At 38.1% G+C, this 17,828-nt stretch overlaps 2 pseudogenes; one reads left to right on the forward strand and one right to left on the reverse strand.

Annotated features, from left to right (window-relative positions):
- LOC123594380 overlaps positions 1 to 8,211 on the reverse strand; it is a 79,754-nt pseudogene extending 71,543 nt beyond the window's left edge.
- Positions 8,212 to 11,336: 3,125 nt separating this feature from the next.
- LOC123594888 lies at positions 11,337 to 13,126 on the forward strand (annotated as a pseudogene).
- The last annotated feature ends 4,702 nt before the right edge of the window (positions 13,127 to 17,828 follow it).

Genomic DNA, 17,828 nt, shown 5'->3' on the forward strand with positions numbered 1-17,828 from the left:
GGTCATGAACTCCATTAGTTTTTGTTTGCTTTGTTTGGAAAACTCTATCTCTCCTTCTGTTCTGTAGAGTATTCTTGGCTGCAAATTTTCCCCTTTCAGCACATTGAATATACCATGCCACTCCCTTTGCCCTGGAAAGTTTTTGCTGAAAAATCCTCTGATAAATTTATGAGGTTTCCCTCATATGTAAGTGTCTTCTTTTGCCTTGCTGTTTTTAAGATTTGTTCTTTGTCACTATATTTTTCCATTTTCATTGTAATATGTCTTGGTGTGGATTTTCTTTTGTAGATTTTGTTGGAGGTTCTATGTGCCTCCTGGAACTAGATATTTGTTTCCTTTACCAGATTAGGGAAGTTTTCAGTTATTATCTCATCAAATTTTCTTCCCCCTTTCTCTCTTCTTCTTGGACTTTTATAATGCAAATGTTATTATTCTTGATGGAGTTACTGAGTTCCCTAAGCTTATTCCCATGTTCATAATTCTTTTTTCTCTTTCGTTCAGCTAGATTACACTCCATTATTCTGTCTTCTAGGTCACTGATTCGTTATTCTTCTTCTAGCCTGGTTTTTGTCCCATCAACCATGTTTCTGACATCATTTATTGAGCCCTTTATCTCTGATATGTTATTCCTTACCTCTGTGTTAATGGTCTCACTGCTGCCTTCCATACTTTTCTCAAAACCAGTGAGTATCTTTATGATCATTACCTTAAATTATCTATTAGGCATGTTACTTATATCTGTTTCACTTAGGTCTCTTACTGTGGCCTTGTTCTATTCTTTCAAATGGGATAAATTTCTGTCTTCTCATTTTGTGTAAGTCCCTTTGCCCACTTCTGTCTGTTAGAAAAGTCAGCTACATCTGCTGCTCTTGAAGGGAAGATGTTATGAAGAAGAGAACCTGTAGTGCCCTGCAGTGTAGTGTTCCCTGATCCCCAGCATTTGGTGCTTCATGGAATATCTCAAATATATGTTGCATTGCATGTGCTCTGCACTTGTGTCTTGGCCACTTTGTCTCTCAGTCCAGTCATTTGCAGTGGCTTTTTCAATGTTGTGGACAGTGTTTTTTCCCTTACCTGAATGTGATGAGTTTTAACTACCTGTCTTCTTGTCTGCTTGTGAAATGAGAACTGTTGCCACATCTGCTGGACACTAAGGCCCTGCAAAAGTCCCAGGTTGGGAGATGCAGTTTAGGCTGGGGTTTGGGCCATTATTCAGGGGGAGAGGGCCAGACATGCTAGCTCTGAGGCAAGTATGACTTGGAAAGGTGTTTCCACTGGAGTGCAAGTGGTGTGGCTTGGCGTAATCAAGCTAAGTATCAAGTGTGGGCACTCTCCTGGTTCCTGCAGGCAGTCCTGTGCTGCTTATGCTTATGTTTATGCTTATGGACAGGGAGTAAAATAGCCCGTGCCTGTTCCTTTGTTCCTGGAGAGGTCTCTCTAAGATTGTTGCCTTTCTGGGACACTCTCTGAGAAGAGCAAATAACTTCTCCACTGTGTAATCAAGGCACTCTTCATATTCCTTTTTCCATACTGTGTGTCCATGGGCTGTTTCTCTGCATCTCTCCAAGAGTAGTGAAATGCCCTCCAGGCTCTCCCTGAGTCAAGTTTACTGACCATTAAAATTCTACACTTTAAATTTTTCAGAAGATGATGAAGCAGCATGGAGACTCTAGCTTGATTCATCCCTGAAATGCAGCTAGATCACCACCAAACCATTTTGCACACCTATGAAATTGATCTGAGTATTAACACAACAATTTGCATACCTTGAGCCATAGAACTTGGCATATACATGGTGTGCAGAGGTGAACTGGGAGAGAGAAAAGCTGCGGAGGGTAGGAAGTTGTTTTTGCAGAGAGAGGGCAGAGAAAATCAAGGAGGAGAGTGTGGCAAATCAGGATTGTGAAAGAAAAGCACTCCCCCTGAAAGTAGCTGGAGAGAAAGACCATGAATACTTGGAGATTAAACAACATCCTACTAAATAATGAAAGTGTTAACCAATAAATTAAAAAGTAAATTAAAAAGTACATGGAAGCCAATGAAAATGAAAACATGATAACCCAAAACCTCTGAGATGCAGCAATGGCAACTATAAGAGTAAAATATATAACAATCCAGGCCTTCCTAAAGAAGGAAGAAAGGTCTCAAATACACAACCTAACCATACACCTAAAGGAGCTGGGGAAAGAGCATTAAATAAAACCCAAAACCAGCAGAAAAAGGAAAATGATAAGGATTGGAGCAGAAATTAATGATATCAAAATTTAAAAAGAACGAATCAATGAAACCAGGAAATTGTTCTTTAAAAGAATTAACAGAATTGATAAACCCCTAAGCAGACTGATCAAAAAGAAAAATGAAAGGACCCAAATAAACAAAATCACGAAAGAGGAGAGATCACCACCAACACTGAAGAAATACAAACATTAATAAGAGAATATTATGAGCAATTATATGCCAACAAATTGGGCAATCTGGAAGAAATGGAAAAATTCCTAGAAACATATAAACTACCAAAACTGAAACAGGAAGAAATAGAAAATTTGAGCACACCCATAACCATTAAGAAAATTGATAATGGTTATGTCATCAAAAATCTCCCAACAAGAGTCCAGGGCTGCATGGCTTTCCAGGGGAATTCTACAAAACATTTAAAGAAGAGTTAACACCTATTCTTTTGAAGCTGTTCCAAAAAAGAGAAGTGGAATGAAAACTTCCAAATTCATTCTAGAGGCCAGCATTACCTTGATGTCAAAACCAGACAAAAACCATGCTAAAAAGGAGAATTACAAACCAATATCCCTGATGAAACTCAATGCCAAAATTCTCAACAAGTCACTAGCCAACCAGATCCAACAATACATTAAAAGAATTATTCACCAAGATCAAGTGGGATTTATTCCTGGGATGGAGGACTGGTTCATTATCTGCAAATCAATCAATGTGATACATCACATTTTTAAAAAACAAATGATAAGAACCACATGGTCCTCTCAATAGATGCAGAGAAAGTATTTGACAAAATACAGCATCCTTTCTTGATAAAAGCCCTCAAGAAAGTAGGGATAGAAGTATCATACCTCGAGATCATAAAAGCCATATATGTAAGACCCACCACTAATATCCTCAATGGTGAAAAGCTGAGAGCATTCCCCCTAAGGTCAGGGACAGAACAAGTATATATACTCTCACCACTGCTATTCATCATAGTGTTGGAAGTGCTAGCTTCAGCAATCAGACAACACAAAGAAATAAAAGACATCAAAATCAGCAAGGAGGAAGTCAAACTTTCACTCTTTGCAGACAACATGACATTTTACATGGAAAACCCAAAAGACTCCACCAAAAAGCTTCTAGAACTGATACATGAATTCAGCAAAGTCACAGGATATAAAATCAATGTAAAAAAAAATGGTTGCATTTCTATACACCAATAATGAAGCAACAGAAAGAGAAATCAAAGAGTTGATCCCATATATGATTGCACCAAAACCCATAAAATACCTAGTAATAAACCCAACCAAAGAGGTGAAAAATATATACACTGAAAACTATAGAGAGCTTATGAAAGAAATTGAAGAAGACACACACAAAAATGGAAACATTCCATGCTCATGGATTGAAAGAACAAATATTGTTAACATGTTGATACTACCCAAATCAATCTACATATTCAATGCAATACCTATCAAAATAACACCAGAATTCTTCACAGAGATAGAACAAACAATCCTAAAATTTGTATGGAACCAGAAAAGACCCTGAATAGCCAAAGCAACCCTAAGAAAGAAAATCAAAGTCGGAGGCATCACAAGTCAGACTTCATCTGTATTACAAAGCTGTAATCATCAAGACTGTATGGTACTGGCAAAAAATAGACACATAAATAAATAGAACAGCATAGAGAACCCAGAAATGGACCCACAAATGTATGACCAACTCATTTTCAACAAAGAAGGAAAGAATATTCAATGGAAAAATATAGTCTCTTCAGTAAATGGTGTTCAGAAAACGGGAGAGTGACATGCAGAAGAATGAACCTGGACCACTTTCTTACACCATACACAAAAGTGAACTCAAAATGGATTAAAGACCTAAACGTAAGACAGGAAGCCATCAAAATCTAGAGGAGAAAACAGGCAACAACCTCTTTGACCTCGGCTGCAGCAACTTCTTATTTGACATGTCTCCATAAGCAAGGGAAACAAAAGCAAAAATGAACTACTGGGACCTCATCAAGATAAAAAACTTCTGCCCAGAGAAGGAAACAATCAACAAAACTAAAAGGCAACTGATGGAATGGGAGAAGATATTTGCAAGTGACATATCAGATAAAAGGGTTAGTATCCAAAATCTATAAAGAACTTATCAATATCAACAATGAAAGCACAAATAATCCAGTGAATAAATGGGCAAAATATATGAATAGACACTTGTCCAAAGAAGACATCCAGATGACTAACAGACACATGAAAACATGCTCAACAGCACTAATCATCAGGAAAATACAACCACAATGAAATATCAGCTCACACCTGTCAGAATGGCTAAAATTAACAACGCAGGCAACAACGTATGTTGGCAAGGATGTGGAAAAAGAGGAACCCTTTTGCACAGCTGGTGGGAACCCTTTTTGCACAAACTGGTGCAGTCACTCTGGAAAACAATACAGAGGTTCCTCAAAAAATTAAAAATAGAACTACCCTAGGACTCTAGGTATTTATCCAAAGGATACAGGAGTACTGTTTTGAAGAGGCACATGCACCCCAATGTTGTTTTTAAATTTTTTTTAATCTTTATTTTTGAGAGAGAGAGAGACAGAGACAGAGTGCGAGTGGGGAAGGGGAAGAGACAGAGGGAAACACAAAATGTGAAACAGGCTCCCGGCTCTGAGCTGTCAGCACAAAGCCTGACGTGGGGCTGGAACTCACGAACTGAGAGATCATGACCTGAGCCAAAGTCAGACACTTAACCAACTGAGCCACCCAGGTGCCCCTACACCCCAATGTTTATAGCAGCACATTGACAGTAGCCAATGTGTGGAAAGAGCCCAAATGTTCATCGACTGATGAATGCATAAAGAAAATGTGGTATATATATATATATATATATATATATATATATAATCAACAACGTGGATGGAACTAGAGTGTATTATGCTAAGGTAAATAAGTCAGTCAGAGAAAGACAAATATATGACTTCACTCATATGTGGAGTTTAAGATACAAACCAGATGAAAATAAGGGAAGGGAAGCAAATCTAATATAAAAACAAATTGGGAGATAAACCTTAAGAGACTCTTAAACACAGAGAACAGTCACCAGAGGGTTTTGGGTGGGGGAACAGGCTAAATAGGGTATGGGCATTACGGAAGGCACTTGTTGGAATGAGCACTGGGTGTTATACATAAGTGATGAATCACTGAATTCTATTCATGAAATCATTATTACACTGTATGTTAACTAGGATTTAAATTTTAAAAATATATTAAAAATTATTTACATGATGGCTGGCATATTATAAGTCTGTTAAAATTTTCTATTTCTTCCTGTTTTAGTTTCTAGGAATTAATCCTTTCTTCCAGATTGCCCATTTTGTTGGCATATAATTTTTCATAATATCCTCTTATGATGGTTTGCATTTCTATGGTGTTGGTTGTGATCTCTTCTCTTTTATTAGTGATTTTATTTATTTGGATCATGTGTCTTTTCTTTTTGATAAGTTTGAGTAGGGGGTTATCAATATTATTAATTCTTTCAACAAACCAGCTCCTAGTTTCATTTATTTGTTCTATTGTTTTTTTCTATGTCATTTATTTCTGCTCTAATCTTTATTATTTCCTTTCTTCTGCTGAATTTTATTTTCTGTTCCTTTTATAGCTCCTTAAGATGCAAGGTTAGTTTGTGTATTTGAGACTTTTCTTGCTCCTTGGGGTAGACCTGTATTGAGGTACACTTCCCTCTTAGGACTTCCTTTGCTTCATCCCAAAGTTTTTTGTCTGTCATGTTTTCATTTTCAATTGCTTCCATGTATTTTTTATTTCTTCTTTAGTTTCCTCATTACCCCCATTCATTCTTTAGTCTCTATGTATTTGTGGTCTTTCCAAATTTTTTTTTTCTTGTGGTTGACTTCAGGTTTTATGGCATTGTGATCAGAAAATATGCATGGCATGATTTCAGTTTTTTTTGTACTGATTGAGGCCTGGTTTGTGACCTATTATGTGATTTGTTCTGGAAAATGTTCCATGTGCACTCAAAAGGAGTGTGTATTCTGCTGCTTTCAGATGAAACGTCTGAATATATGTTTAGTCCATCTGGTCCCGGGTGTCACTCAAAGCCACTGTTTCCTTTTTGATTTTCTGCTTAGATGATTGCCCCATCACTGTAAGTGGGGTGTTAAAGTTATCTACTATTATTTTATTATTATCTATGAGTTTCTTTTGTTTGTTATTAACCAATTTATATGTGTGGTTTTCCAAGTTGGGAGCATAAACATTTACAACTGTTAAATCCTTTTGATGGATAGACACCTTAGTTATGATATAATGCCTTCTTCATTTCTTGTCAGTCTTTCTTTTAAAATCTAGATTGATAGAAGTATGGCTACTCCAGCTTTCTTTTGGTGTCTGTTAGCATGATAAATTGTTCTCCATCCCCTCACTTTCAATCTGCAGATATCTTTAGGTCTCAAATGAATCTCTTATAGGAGGCATATAGATGGTTCTTTTTTTTTTTTTTATCCATTCTGATAGTACGTATGTGTTTTGATCTGACCATTTAGTCCATTTACTTTCACAGTTATTATTGAAAGATAAGAAGTTAGTGCCATTGTGTTACCTGTAAAGTTGGTATTTCTGGTGATGTTCTCTTCCTTTCTAGTCTTTATTGCTTTTGGTATTTTTTCCCTCACTCAAAGAGTCTGCTTTAATATTTCTTGCAGTGCTCATTTAGTGGTCATGAACTCCTTTAGTTTTTGTTTGTCTGGGAAACTTTGTCTCTTCTTCTATAACAGAAAACCACAAACAAAATGGCAATATTAAATCATTCCCTATGAACAATTACTTTAAATACAAGTGGATTAAACCCCACAATCCCTGGAAGAAAGGATTAAAAAAGAAGATCCAAAAATAGGCTGTTTATAAGAAATTCACTTTAAATTTCAAGATATAGGAGAAGATGATGGTGGCCAAGTAGGATCCTAGGCTTATCTCAGCCCACAAACGCAACTAGATAACTATCAAGTCACACTAAATACCTCATAAATCGACCTGAAGACTGACAGAACAAACCCCAAAAAACTAAAGAGAGACAAGAAGCCACATTCAAGAAAGTAGGAAATGTGAACACATATGGTTTAGGGAAGAAATGGATCATGGGTGCTCAAGAGGGGAGGTAGCTGTGGTCATGGAGAAGGGTGTAATAGAAAGGAGCATACAGAGGAGTGCACAAGGAGAACATTTCCCCAAAGCCATTGGTTTGGAAAATGAGAAGGGCTGAATTTCATGAGTTGTTTCAAACAGCAGGGCTTAAAGTCTGGAGACTTAATGGTCAGCAGGTTTGTCTGGGATAAAGCCTGGAAAGCACAGCCTTATTCCTGGAGAGAAGGCAAGAAAACAACTTGGGGGCATAGAGTGTGGAAACAGTGATCTGAAGAATGCCCGGGGACCACAGGAGGGAAATCATTCACTATTCTAGGAGAATTTCAGTTAGCAACAACACTCACAGAGATGCCTTACTGGATACAAGGTGATGGCTGGTGCCATTTCCCTCCCCTGACCTTCAGCATAAGCACAGGGCCACCAGAGGAAAGCGGTTCAGCATGGACACTGGCTGCCTAAATTGTTTACACCAATTCTCACCTCACTGTGCTCTGACGGGACTGTTTTTTTCAGTCAAACTCAGTCTCAGCACAGCGAGCCCCTCCCCTGGAAGACTAGCACAAACTTCATCCCCCATCATGTATCATAACCAGAGAGTTCTGCATGGCCTCAGTTCTAGTGGAAGTAGTTTCAGGTCTCATTTCACAAGCATACCAGAGCACACCTTATCAAAACTTGCCACGTTTGGACCAGGGACAAACTTCCCACAGCAGGCAAAGAGAACTTCTGCAGATGACTGGCCAAAAAGATAGAGCAGCCTGAACACAACAGCAGACCACAAACGGTGCACACCAGAGACACTCTCTGAAGCTCCAGGCCCTGGGCAGTACATGACTTCTTCTTCAAAAGGCCATTACTTTCAGGAGCAAGAGACATAACTGGCTTTTCTAACACAGAAAAGAAGGGAGAGACTTAGATAAAATGGAAAGCCAGAAGAATTTATCCCAAATGAAAGAACAAGGTAAGGCCACGACCAGAAAACTAAGAAAAACAGATGGAAGTAACATGCCTGATGGAGAATTTAAAGCAACAATTATAAGAATATTCACTGGGTTTGAGAAAAGAATAGAAGACATCAGTGAGACACCACAGTGATAAAAGAGTTTAAAAAGAATCAGTCAGGGGGAGGAGTTAAGATGTCAGAGCATTAGGGGGCCCCTATGCTTGCCCCATTCCTTAAAACAGCTAGATAAATATCAAATCATTCTTAACACCCAAGTAATCTATATGAATGCTGAGAGAAAAATTGCAGTTTGTTCATGGAAGGTAGGAGGTGTAGAGACATGATTCTGGGAAGAAAAGAACCACAGGTTCTGTAGAGCAGTGGGAGCCTTGATCACAGAGAGAGGAAAGAGAAACAGAGAGAAGGCATTGTGCAGGGATTGCACAAGAGAAACACTTCCCCAAAGCCATTGGCTGGGAAAACTATAGCGGTTGATTATTTCAAGATTTTACAACCAATGGAGCTCAAATATGGAAGCTTTAGAAGTCTGAGCCACAGGTGTGTGGAGCCTGGTTGGCATACTGGTGCTCCTCTAGGGAAGGAGGACAGAGACCCTGGGGTGGACAGAGTGATGTGAGGACCCCATTGGTTGCACTGGGAGAGACAGCTCCCCTTCTTAGAGTGCATTTGGGAGATGTGGCATGGCCTCTCAGAAATAAAGAGCTAGTGGGTGCCAATGTGCTGCTCCAATCATTGCCATAGGAACAAAAGCCCCTGCTGATGGCAGCAAGCTGGGTGCCAGCTTTTTGCTGGGCTTTACCATAAACTCCAAGCCCCTGTGTGATTCTACAACTTTTTGTGGAAAAAACCATCACCAGCTACAGCGTGATGAGACCCTCCCCCAGAGGATCAGTGCATGTTTGTGCCACACAGCGTCCATAAAATTTGGAATTTTGAAACCCAGCCATTATGCCTGAGATAAAACACAGGAGTACTGTGCCATGTGACAGGCAAACAGCTTGGATACAGACAGGGTAAAGGTAGAGATCTGACAGAAGCTGTGGATACAAGAAGAGACATTGTTCAGAAGGAATAGAAAATATGAACAGATCCATAAACAGAAAAGAAATTCAATCAGTAATCAATAATCTCCCAACAAATAAAACTCCAGTTGGGAAAATTGGACAGACATGTAGAAGAATTAACCTGGGCCACTTTCTTACACCATACACAAAAATAAACTCAAAATGGATGAAAGACCTAAATGTAACAGGAAACCATCAAAATCCTAGAGGAGAAAACGATCAACAACCTCTTTCACCTCAATCACAACAACTCATTAGTGGACTGTCTCCAGAGACAAGGTAAACAAAAGCAAAAATAAACTATTGGGACCTCATCAAGATAAAAAGCTTCTGCACAGTGAAGGAAACAATCAACAAAACTAAAAGGCAACCGATGGAATGGGAGAAGATATTTGCAAATGACATATCTGATAAAGGGTTAGTATCCATGATGAGCAATGACTCAAGAATTCTTAATAAGATACTAGCAAATTGAATCCAACAGTACTTTAAAAGAACTATTCCAGTCGGTTGGGCTTTGACTTCAGCTCAGGTCATGATCTCGCAGTTCGTGGGTTCAAGCCCCGTGTCGGGCTCTGTGCTGGCAGCTTGGAGCCTGGAACCTGCTTCGGATTCTGTGTCTCCCTCTCTCTCTCTGTCCCTCCCCCACTTGCATTCTGCCTCTCTCTCTCAAAAATAAACATTAAAAAAAATTTTTTTAATTATTCCACACAATCTAATGGGATTTATTCCTGGGCTGCAGGGGTGCTTCAATATTCATGAGTCAGTCAACACGATGCACCATATTAATAAAAGAAAGGGAAAAAAACATATCTTCTCAATAGATGCAGAAAAAGCATTTGACAAAGTACAGCCTCCATTCTTCATAAAAACCTTCAGCAATGTGAGGATAGATGGAACATACCTCATCATCATAAAAGCCATATATGAAAGACCCACAGCTAATATCATCCTCAATGGGGAAAAACTGAGAACTTTTCCCTAAGGTCAGGAACAAGACAGGGATGTCCACCCTCAGCATTGTTATTTAATACAGTACTGAAACCCTAACCTCAGCAATCAGACAACAAAAAGAAATAAAAGGCATCCCAATTGTCAAGGAAGAAGTCACATTCCCATCACTCCCATATGACATGAGTGACATGACATGTTGAAAACCCAAAAGACTCCACCAAAAAATTACTAGAACTGATACACAAATTGAGAAAAATCAGTGTACCAAAACCTGTTGCCTTTTCTAGACACCAATAATGAAGCAGCAGAAAAAGAAATCAAGGAATAGATCCCATTTGTAATTGCACCAAAAACAATGATACCTAGGAATAAACCTAACCAATGTGGTAAAAGATCTATATTCTGAAAACTACAGAACACTAATGAAAGAATGGCACAATGGCACTAATTGATGATGGCACAATGAAATGTAAAAACATTCCATACTCAATGATTGGAAGACAAATATTGTTAAAATGTCAATATTACCTAGAGCAAGCTACACATTTAATCAAATCCCTATCAAATTACCACCAGCATTTTTCCCAGAGCTAGAACAAACCATCCTAAACTTTTTATGGAACCACAAAAGACCCTTAATAGACAAATAAATCTGAAAATGAAAACTAAAGCTGGAAGCATCATGATTTGGGACTTCAAACTATATTACAAAGTTACAGTCATCAAGACAGTATGGTACTGGCACAAAAACAAACATAGATCAATGGAACAGAATAGAAAACCCAGAAATGGGCCAACAACTATATGGTCAACTAATTTTTGACAAAGCAGGAAAGAATATCCAATGGGGGAAAAAAAGACAGTCTCTTCAACAAATGGTTCTGGGAAAATTGGACAGCAACATGCAGAAAAAATGGGCTGAGCCAGCTTGCACGCCACACACTGGGTATTCTCTTCTTCCTGTGCTGGTTAGCTATGGAGGCGGTGAAGACTCTGAACCCCAAGGCCGAGGTGGCCAGAGCTCAGGTGGCACTGGCAGTCAACATTAGCACAACCCCGGGGGCTGCACTACGTGCTGAGTACCAACTTGAGGACTAAGGGCACCATGAAGATGCTTGTTTCTGGTGCTGGAGACATCAAGCTTACTAAATATGGCGATGTGCTGCTTTATGAAATGCAAATTCAACACACAGCAGCCTCCTTAATAGCCAAAGTAGCAATAGCCCAGGAGGACATAACTGGTGACATAACATTCAATGTCCTAATCATTGGAGAACTACTGAAACAAGCAGATCTCTACATTTCTGAAGGTCTTCATCTTAGAATAATAACAGAAGAATTTGAAGATGCACTGGAAAGGGCACTTCAGTTTTTGGAACTAGTCAAAGTAAGCAAAGAAATGGACATAGAACACTTCTAGATGTGGCCAGAACATCTCTACGTACTAAAATGCATGCTGAACTTGCTGATATCTTAACAGAGGCTGTGATGGGTTCCATTTTGTCCATTAAAAAACAAGATGAATCTATTGACCTCTTCATGGTTGAGATCATGGAGATGAAACATAAATCTGAAACTAATACAAGCTTAATCAGAGGTCTTGTTTTGGACCATATGGCACGGCAATCTGATATGAAAAAAAAAGAGTAGAAGATGCATACATCCTCATGCATGCATACATCCTCATGCAATGTGCCATTAAAATATGAAAAACAGAAGTGAATTGTGTGTTTTTTACAAGAGTACAGAAGAGAGAGAAAAACTCGTAAAAGCAGAAAGAAAACTCATTGAAGATAGAGTTAAAAAAAATGCTAGAACTGAAAAATAAAGTTTGTGGTGATTCAGATAAGGAATTTGTTGTTAATAGTCAAAAAGGAATTGACCCCTTATCCTTAGATGCTCTTGCAAAACAAGGCATAGTAGCTCTGTGTAGAGCTAAAACAAGAAATACGGAAAGGCTGATTTTTGCTTGTGGTGGAGTAGCTCTAAAAATTCTTTTGTTGACCTAAATCCTGATTGTTTGGGACATTCAAGCTTGTCTATGAGTTTACATTGTGAAAAGAGAAATTCACCTTTATTGAGAAATGTAACAATCCTCGCTCTGTCACATTATTAGTCAAAGGACCAAAAAAGCATACATCATTCAAATCAAAGATGCAAAAGAGATGACTTGAGGACTGTTAAAAATGTTACTCATGATGGCTGTGTAGTTCCAGATGCTGGTGCAACGGAAGTAGCAGTGGCAGAATCCTTGATTAAATATAAGCCCAGTGTAAAGGGCAGGGTCCAACTTGGAGTGCAAGCACTTGCTGATGTATTGCTCATTATTCCCAAGGTTCTTGCTCAGAACTCTGGTTTTGACCTTCAGGAAACACTAGTTACAGTTCAAGCAGAACAGTAAGAATCAGGTCAACTTGTGGATGTGGACTTGAACACAAGTAAGCCAATGGTAGCAGCTGAAATAGACATATGGGATAACTATTGTGTAAAGAAACAGATTCTTCATTCCTGCACTGTGATTGCCACCAACATTCTCCTGGTTGATGAGATCATGCAGCTGGAATGTCTTCTCTAAATGGTTGGATTGAAGCTTTCCTTGTGTCATCGGTATCATTAAGACTACAGGGTGATCCTAAGAATATAGCTATGGAATTTTCGTCCAAGCTTCAAATGATTTTCAAAAGCATTTTCTTTTTCCATATGAAAAAGAAAACATTGGCACTCAAGTTCTGAAATTCTGAAATTATAATTACAGTATTTTTTAAAATTTCACTGCAGTGCACACACATTAAGCAGGCTGTTTTCACCCAACGGACAGGATGTTTTGCTTTAGCTTCAGTGATCTAAAAGTATTATATTAGACAAGTGTACGTTATCTACCTTGTTATTAAATGTTCCTTGAGGGGCGCCTGGGTGGCGCAGTCGGTTAAGCGTCCGACTTCAGCCAGGTCACGATCTCGCGGTCCGTGAGTTCGAGCCCCGCGTCAGGCTCTGGGCTGATGGCTCAGAGCCTGGAGCCTGCTTCCGATTCTGTGTCTCCCTCTCTCTCTGCCCCTCCCCCCGTTCATGCTCTGTCTCTCTCTGTCCCAAAAAAATAAATAAAAGTTGAAAAAAAAATGTTCCTTGAAAAAAAACTTTAGTGGTTTAATAATTTCTTCTAATGGATGATTTTCAATTTATCCAATAGCTCCCTACTGTCACACTTGTAAGTTTTTATGCAAATATAAATAATACTTAAAGTAACTTAAGATTTTGAAAGCATCCATGTTTCTTTAGTATAAATTCCTATGAGTAAAACTATTGGATCATTTGTTTGGACTTTTAATGCTTTTGAAGTACCTTTGCTAAAATGCTCCCCAGAAAAGTTGTACTGGGCAGAAAAATGGGTGAAGTATAGGCAAGGGTGTTGAATAAACTGAAAGTATGAAGACAGAAAACTATAAATAGAGGAGACAGAGGTAAAAACACCATTAAAGGCATGGGGGTTAGAGGATAGGAGATTTTCACGTAGAATGTGTTTTCACACTCCTGCACCCGTGCTTATCCTGAAATACCCATCCATCCCAAACTCTCCAGTGCCATCTTTCTCTCACCCAAGTTACTGATCTTTCCCATCTGTTTCCATAAAATTGTTTTCATAGTTGGTATATCTCCACAGCCCTTGACAGTGAAGTTGTGTGCTGCAAAGCTTTGTATTTTTGAGGCTTGGCAGTTACCTACAATGAATGTGCAATAAATGTTAAAACGAAACCTTTAAAAAAATGCAGAAAAATGAAACTGGACTGCTTTCTTCCACCATACACCAAAATAAATTCAAAATGGATGAAATACCTAAATGTGAGACAGGAAACCATCCAAATCCTAGAGGAGAACATAGGCACCAACATCTCTGACCTTGACTGTAGCAACTTCTTACTAGATATGTTGCCAGAGTCAAGGGAAACAAAAGCAAAAATGAACTATTTGGATTTCATCAAGATAAAAATATTCTGTACAGCAAAGGAAACTATCAACACGACGAAAAGACAGCCTATGAAATGACATATATGATAAATGGTTAGTGTCCAAAATCTATAAAGAACTTATAAAACTCAACACGCCAAAAAACAAATAATCCAGTGAATAAATGGGCAAGAGACATGAATGGACACTTTTCCAAAGAAGTCATCCAGATGGCTAACATACACATGAAAAGATGCTCAACATCACTCATCATCAGAGAAATACAAATCAAAACCACAATGAGATACCACCTCATGTCTGTCAGAATAGCTAAAATTAACAACTCAGGAAACACCAGATGTTGGCAAGGATGTGGAGAAAGAGGAACTCTTTTGCACTGTTGGTGGGAATGCAAACTGCTGCAACCTCTTTGGAAAACAGTATGGTGGTTCCTCAGAAATTTAAAATAGAGCCTCCCTACAACCCAGCAATTGCATAACTAGTTATTTATCCATAGGATAAAAAATGCTGATTTGAAGGGGTGTGTGCACCCCAATGTTTATAGCAGCACTACAAACAATAACAAAAGTATGGAAAGAGCCCAAATGTCCATCAATTGATGAATGGAGAAAGAATATATATATATAATCACTCAGCCATCAAAAAGAAATCTTGCCATTTGCAATGACATGGAGGGAGCTAGAGTGTACTATGCTCAGCAAAGTAAGCCAAAGACAAATACCATATGACTTCACTCATGTGTGGAACTTAAGTACCAAAACATATGAACATAGGGGAAGGGAAAAAAGAGACAGAAGGAAGCAACCATGAGACTCTTAACTATAGAGAACAAACTGAGAGTTGATGGATGGAGGCGGGAGGGATATGGGCTAAATGGGCAATGGGCACTAAGGAGGGCACCTTAATTGTTGTGATGAGCCCTGGTGTACTCATCCCAATGAGTGTCCTCCTTAATACCCATTACCCATTTACCCCATACCCCCACCCAAGACCCCTCCAGGAATCCTGAGTTTGTTCTCTATATTTAAGAGTCTCCTGTGTTTTGTCCTCCTCCCTGTATTTATATTGTTTTTGCTTCCCTTCCTTTATGTTCATGTTTTGTACCTTAAATTCCATATATTCATGAATTCATATGATATTTGTCTTTCTCTGACTAATTTCACTTAGCATAATAAACTCTAGTTCCATCCATGTTGTTCCAAATGGCAGGATTTCATTCTTTTTGATTACCCAGTAATATTCCATTATATATATATATATATATATATATATATATATATATATATATCACATCTTCTTATATGTATAATATATAATATATATTTATAATATATAAAATTTATAATATTAATATAATTATAATAAATTATAATTTTATATAATATATAATACATTATATATAATATATATTACATTATAATTATAATATAATTAATATAATTAAATGTATAATGTATAATTTATATAATATATATAATTATATAATATATAATCATATGTATATGTATATATCACATCTTCTTTATCCAGTCATCTGTCAGTGGACACTTGGGTTCTTTCCATACTTTGGCCATTGCTCATAGTGCTGCTATAAATATTGGGGTACATGTGCTGCTTCAAAACAGCACACCTGTATCCTTTGGATAAATACTTAGTAGTGCAATTTCTGGGTTGTAGGGTAGTTCTCCTTTCAATTTTTTGAGGAACCTCCATACTGTTTTCCAGAGTGGCTACATCAGTTTGCATTCCCACCAGCAAGGCAAAAGGGTCCCTCTTTCTCCGCATCCTCGTCAACATCTGTCATTGCCTGAGTTGTTAATTTTAACCATTCTTACAGGTGTAAGGTGGTATCTCATTGTGGTTTTGATTTGTATTTCCCCGATGATGACTGATGTTGAGCCTCTCTTCATGTGTATGTTAGCCATCTGGATGACTTCTTTGGAAAAATGTCTATTCATGTATATTTGCCCATTTCTTCACTGGATGATTTGTTTTTTGGGTGTTGAGTTTGATAACTTCTTTATAGATTTTGGATACTAACTCTTTATCTGATACGTCATTTGCAAATATCTTCTTCCATTCCATCAGTTGCATTTTAGTTTTATTGATTGTTTCCTTCACCGTGCAGATTTTTATCTTCATGAGGTCCCAATAGTTCATTTTTGCTTTTGTTTTCCTTGCCTCCAGAGACGTGTTGAATAAGTAATTGCTGCTGCCAAAGTCAAAGAGGTGTTTTCTTGCTTTCTCTTCTAGGACATTAATGGCTTCCTGTCTTACTTTTAGGTCTTTAATCCATTTTGCGTTTATTTTTGTGTATGGTATAAGAACGTGGTTCAGGTTCATTTTTCTGCATGTCCAGTTTTTTCAACACCGTTTGCTGAAGAGACTGTCTTTATTCCATTGGATATTCTTTCCTGCTTTGTCTAAGATTAGTTGGCCATATGTTTGTGGGTTTATTTCTGGGTTTTCTATTCTGTTCCATTGATATGTGTGTCTGGTTTTGTGCCAATAACATACTGTCATAATGATTACACTTTCATAATACAGCGTGAAGTCTGGAATTGTGAGGCCTCCAGCATTGGTTTTCTTTTTCAACATTATATTAGCTATGCAGTCTTTTTTCTGGTTCCATACAAATTTTAGGATTGTTTATTCTACCTCTGTGAAGAATGTTGGTGTTATTTTGATAGGGATTGCATTGAATATGTAGATTGCTTTGGGTACTATTGACATTTTAACAATATTTGTTATTCCAATCCATGAGAATGGAATATTTTTCCATTTTTTGTGTCTTCTACAATTTCTTTCATGAGGTTTCTATAGTTTTCAGTGTACAGATTTTTCACCACTTTGGTTAGGTTTATTCCTAGGTATTTTATGGTTTTGGCACAATTGTGAATGGGATCAATTGCTTGTTTTTTCTTTCTGTTGCTTCATTATTGGTGTATAGAAATGCAACTGTTTTCTGTGCACTGATTTTATACTCTGTGACTTTGCTGAATAGGTCAATTCTAGCCATTTTTGGTTGAGTCTTTGAGTTTTCCATGTAGAGTAGCCTGTCATCTTAGAAAAGTAAAAGTTTGACTTCTTGGGGCGCCTGGGTGGCGCAGTCGGTTAAGCGTCCGATTTCAGCTCAGGTCACGATCTCGCGGTCCGTGAGTTCGAGCCCCGCGTCGGGCTCTGGGCTGATGGCTCAGAGCCTGGAGCCTGTTTCCGATTCTGTGTCTCCCTCTCTCTCTGCCCCTCCCCCGTTCATGCTCTGTCTCTCTCTGTCTCAAAAATAAATAAACGTTAAAAAAAAAAGTTTGACTTCTTTGACTGTTTGGATGCCTTTTATTTCACTTTGTTGTCCAATTGCTGAGGCTAGGACTATGTTGAATAACGATAGTGAGAGTGGACATCTCTGTGGTGTTACCCTTAGGGGGAAGCTCTCAGTTTTTCCCATTTGAGGACGACATTAGTGGTGGGTCTTTCACATATGGCTTTTATGATATTGTGGTATGA

The sequence above is a fragment of the Leopardus geoffroyi genome, chromosome X (genome assembly GCF_018350155.1).
Source record: "Leopardus geoffroyi isolate Oge1 chromosome X, O.geoffroyi_Oge1_pat1.0, whole genome shotgun sequence".
Lineage (NCBI taxonomy): Eukaryota > Metazoa > Chordata > Mammalia > Carnivora > Felidae > Leopardus > Leopardus geoffroyi.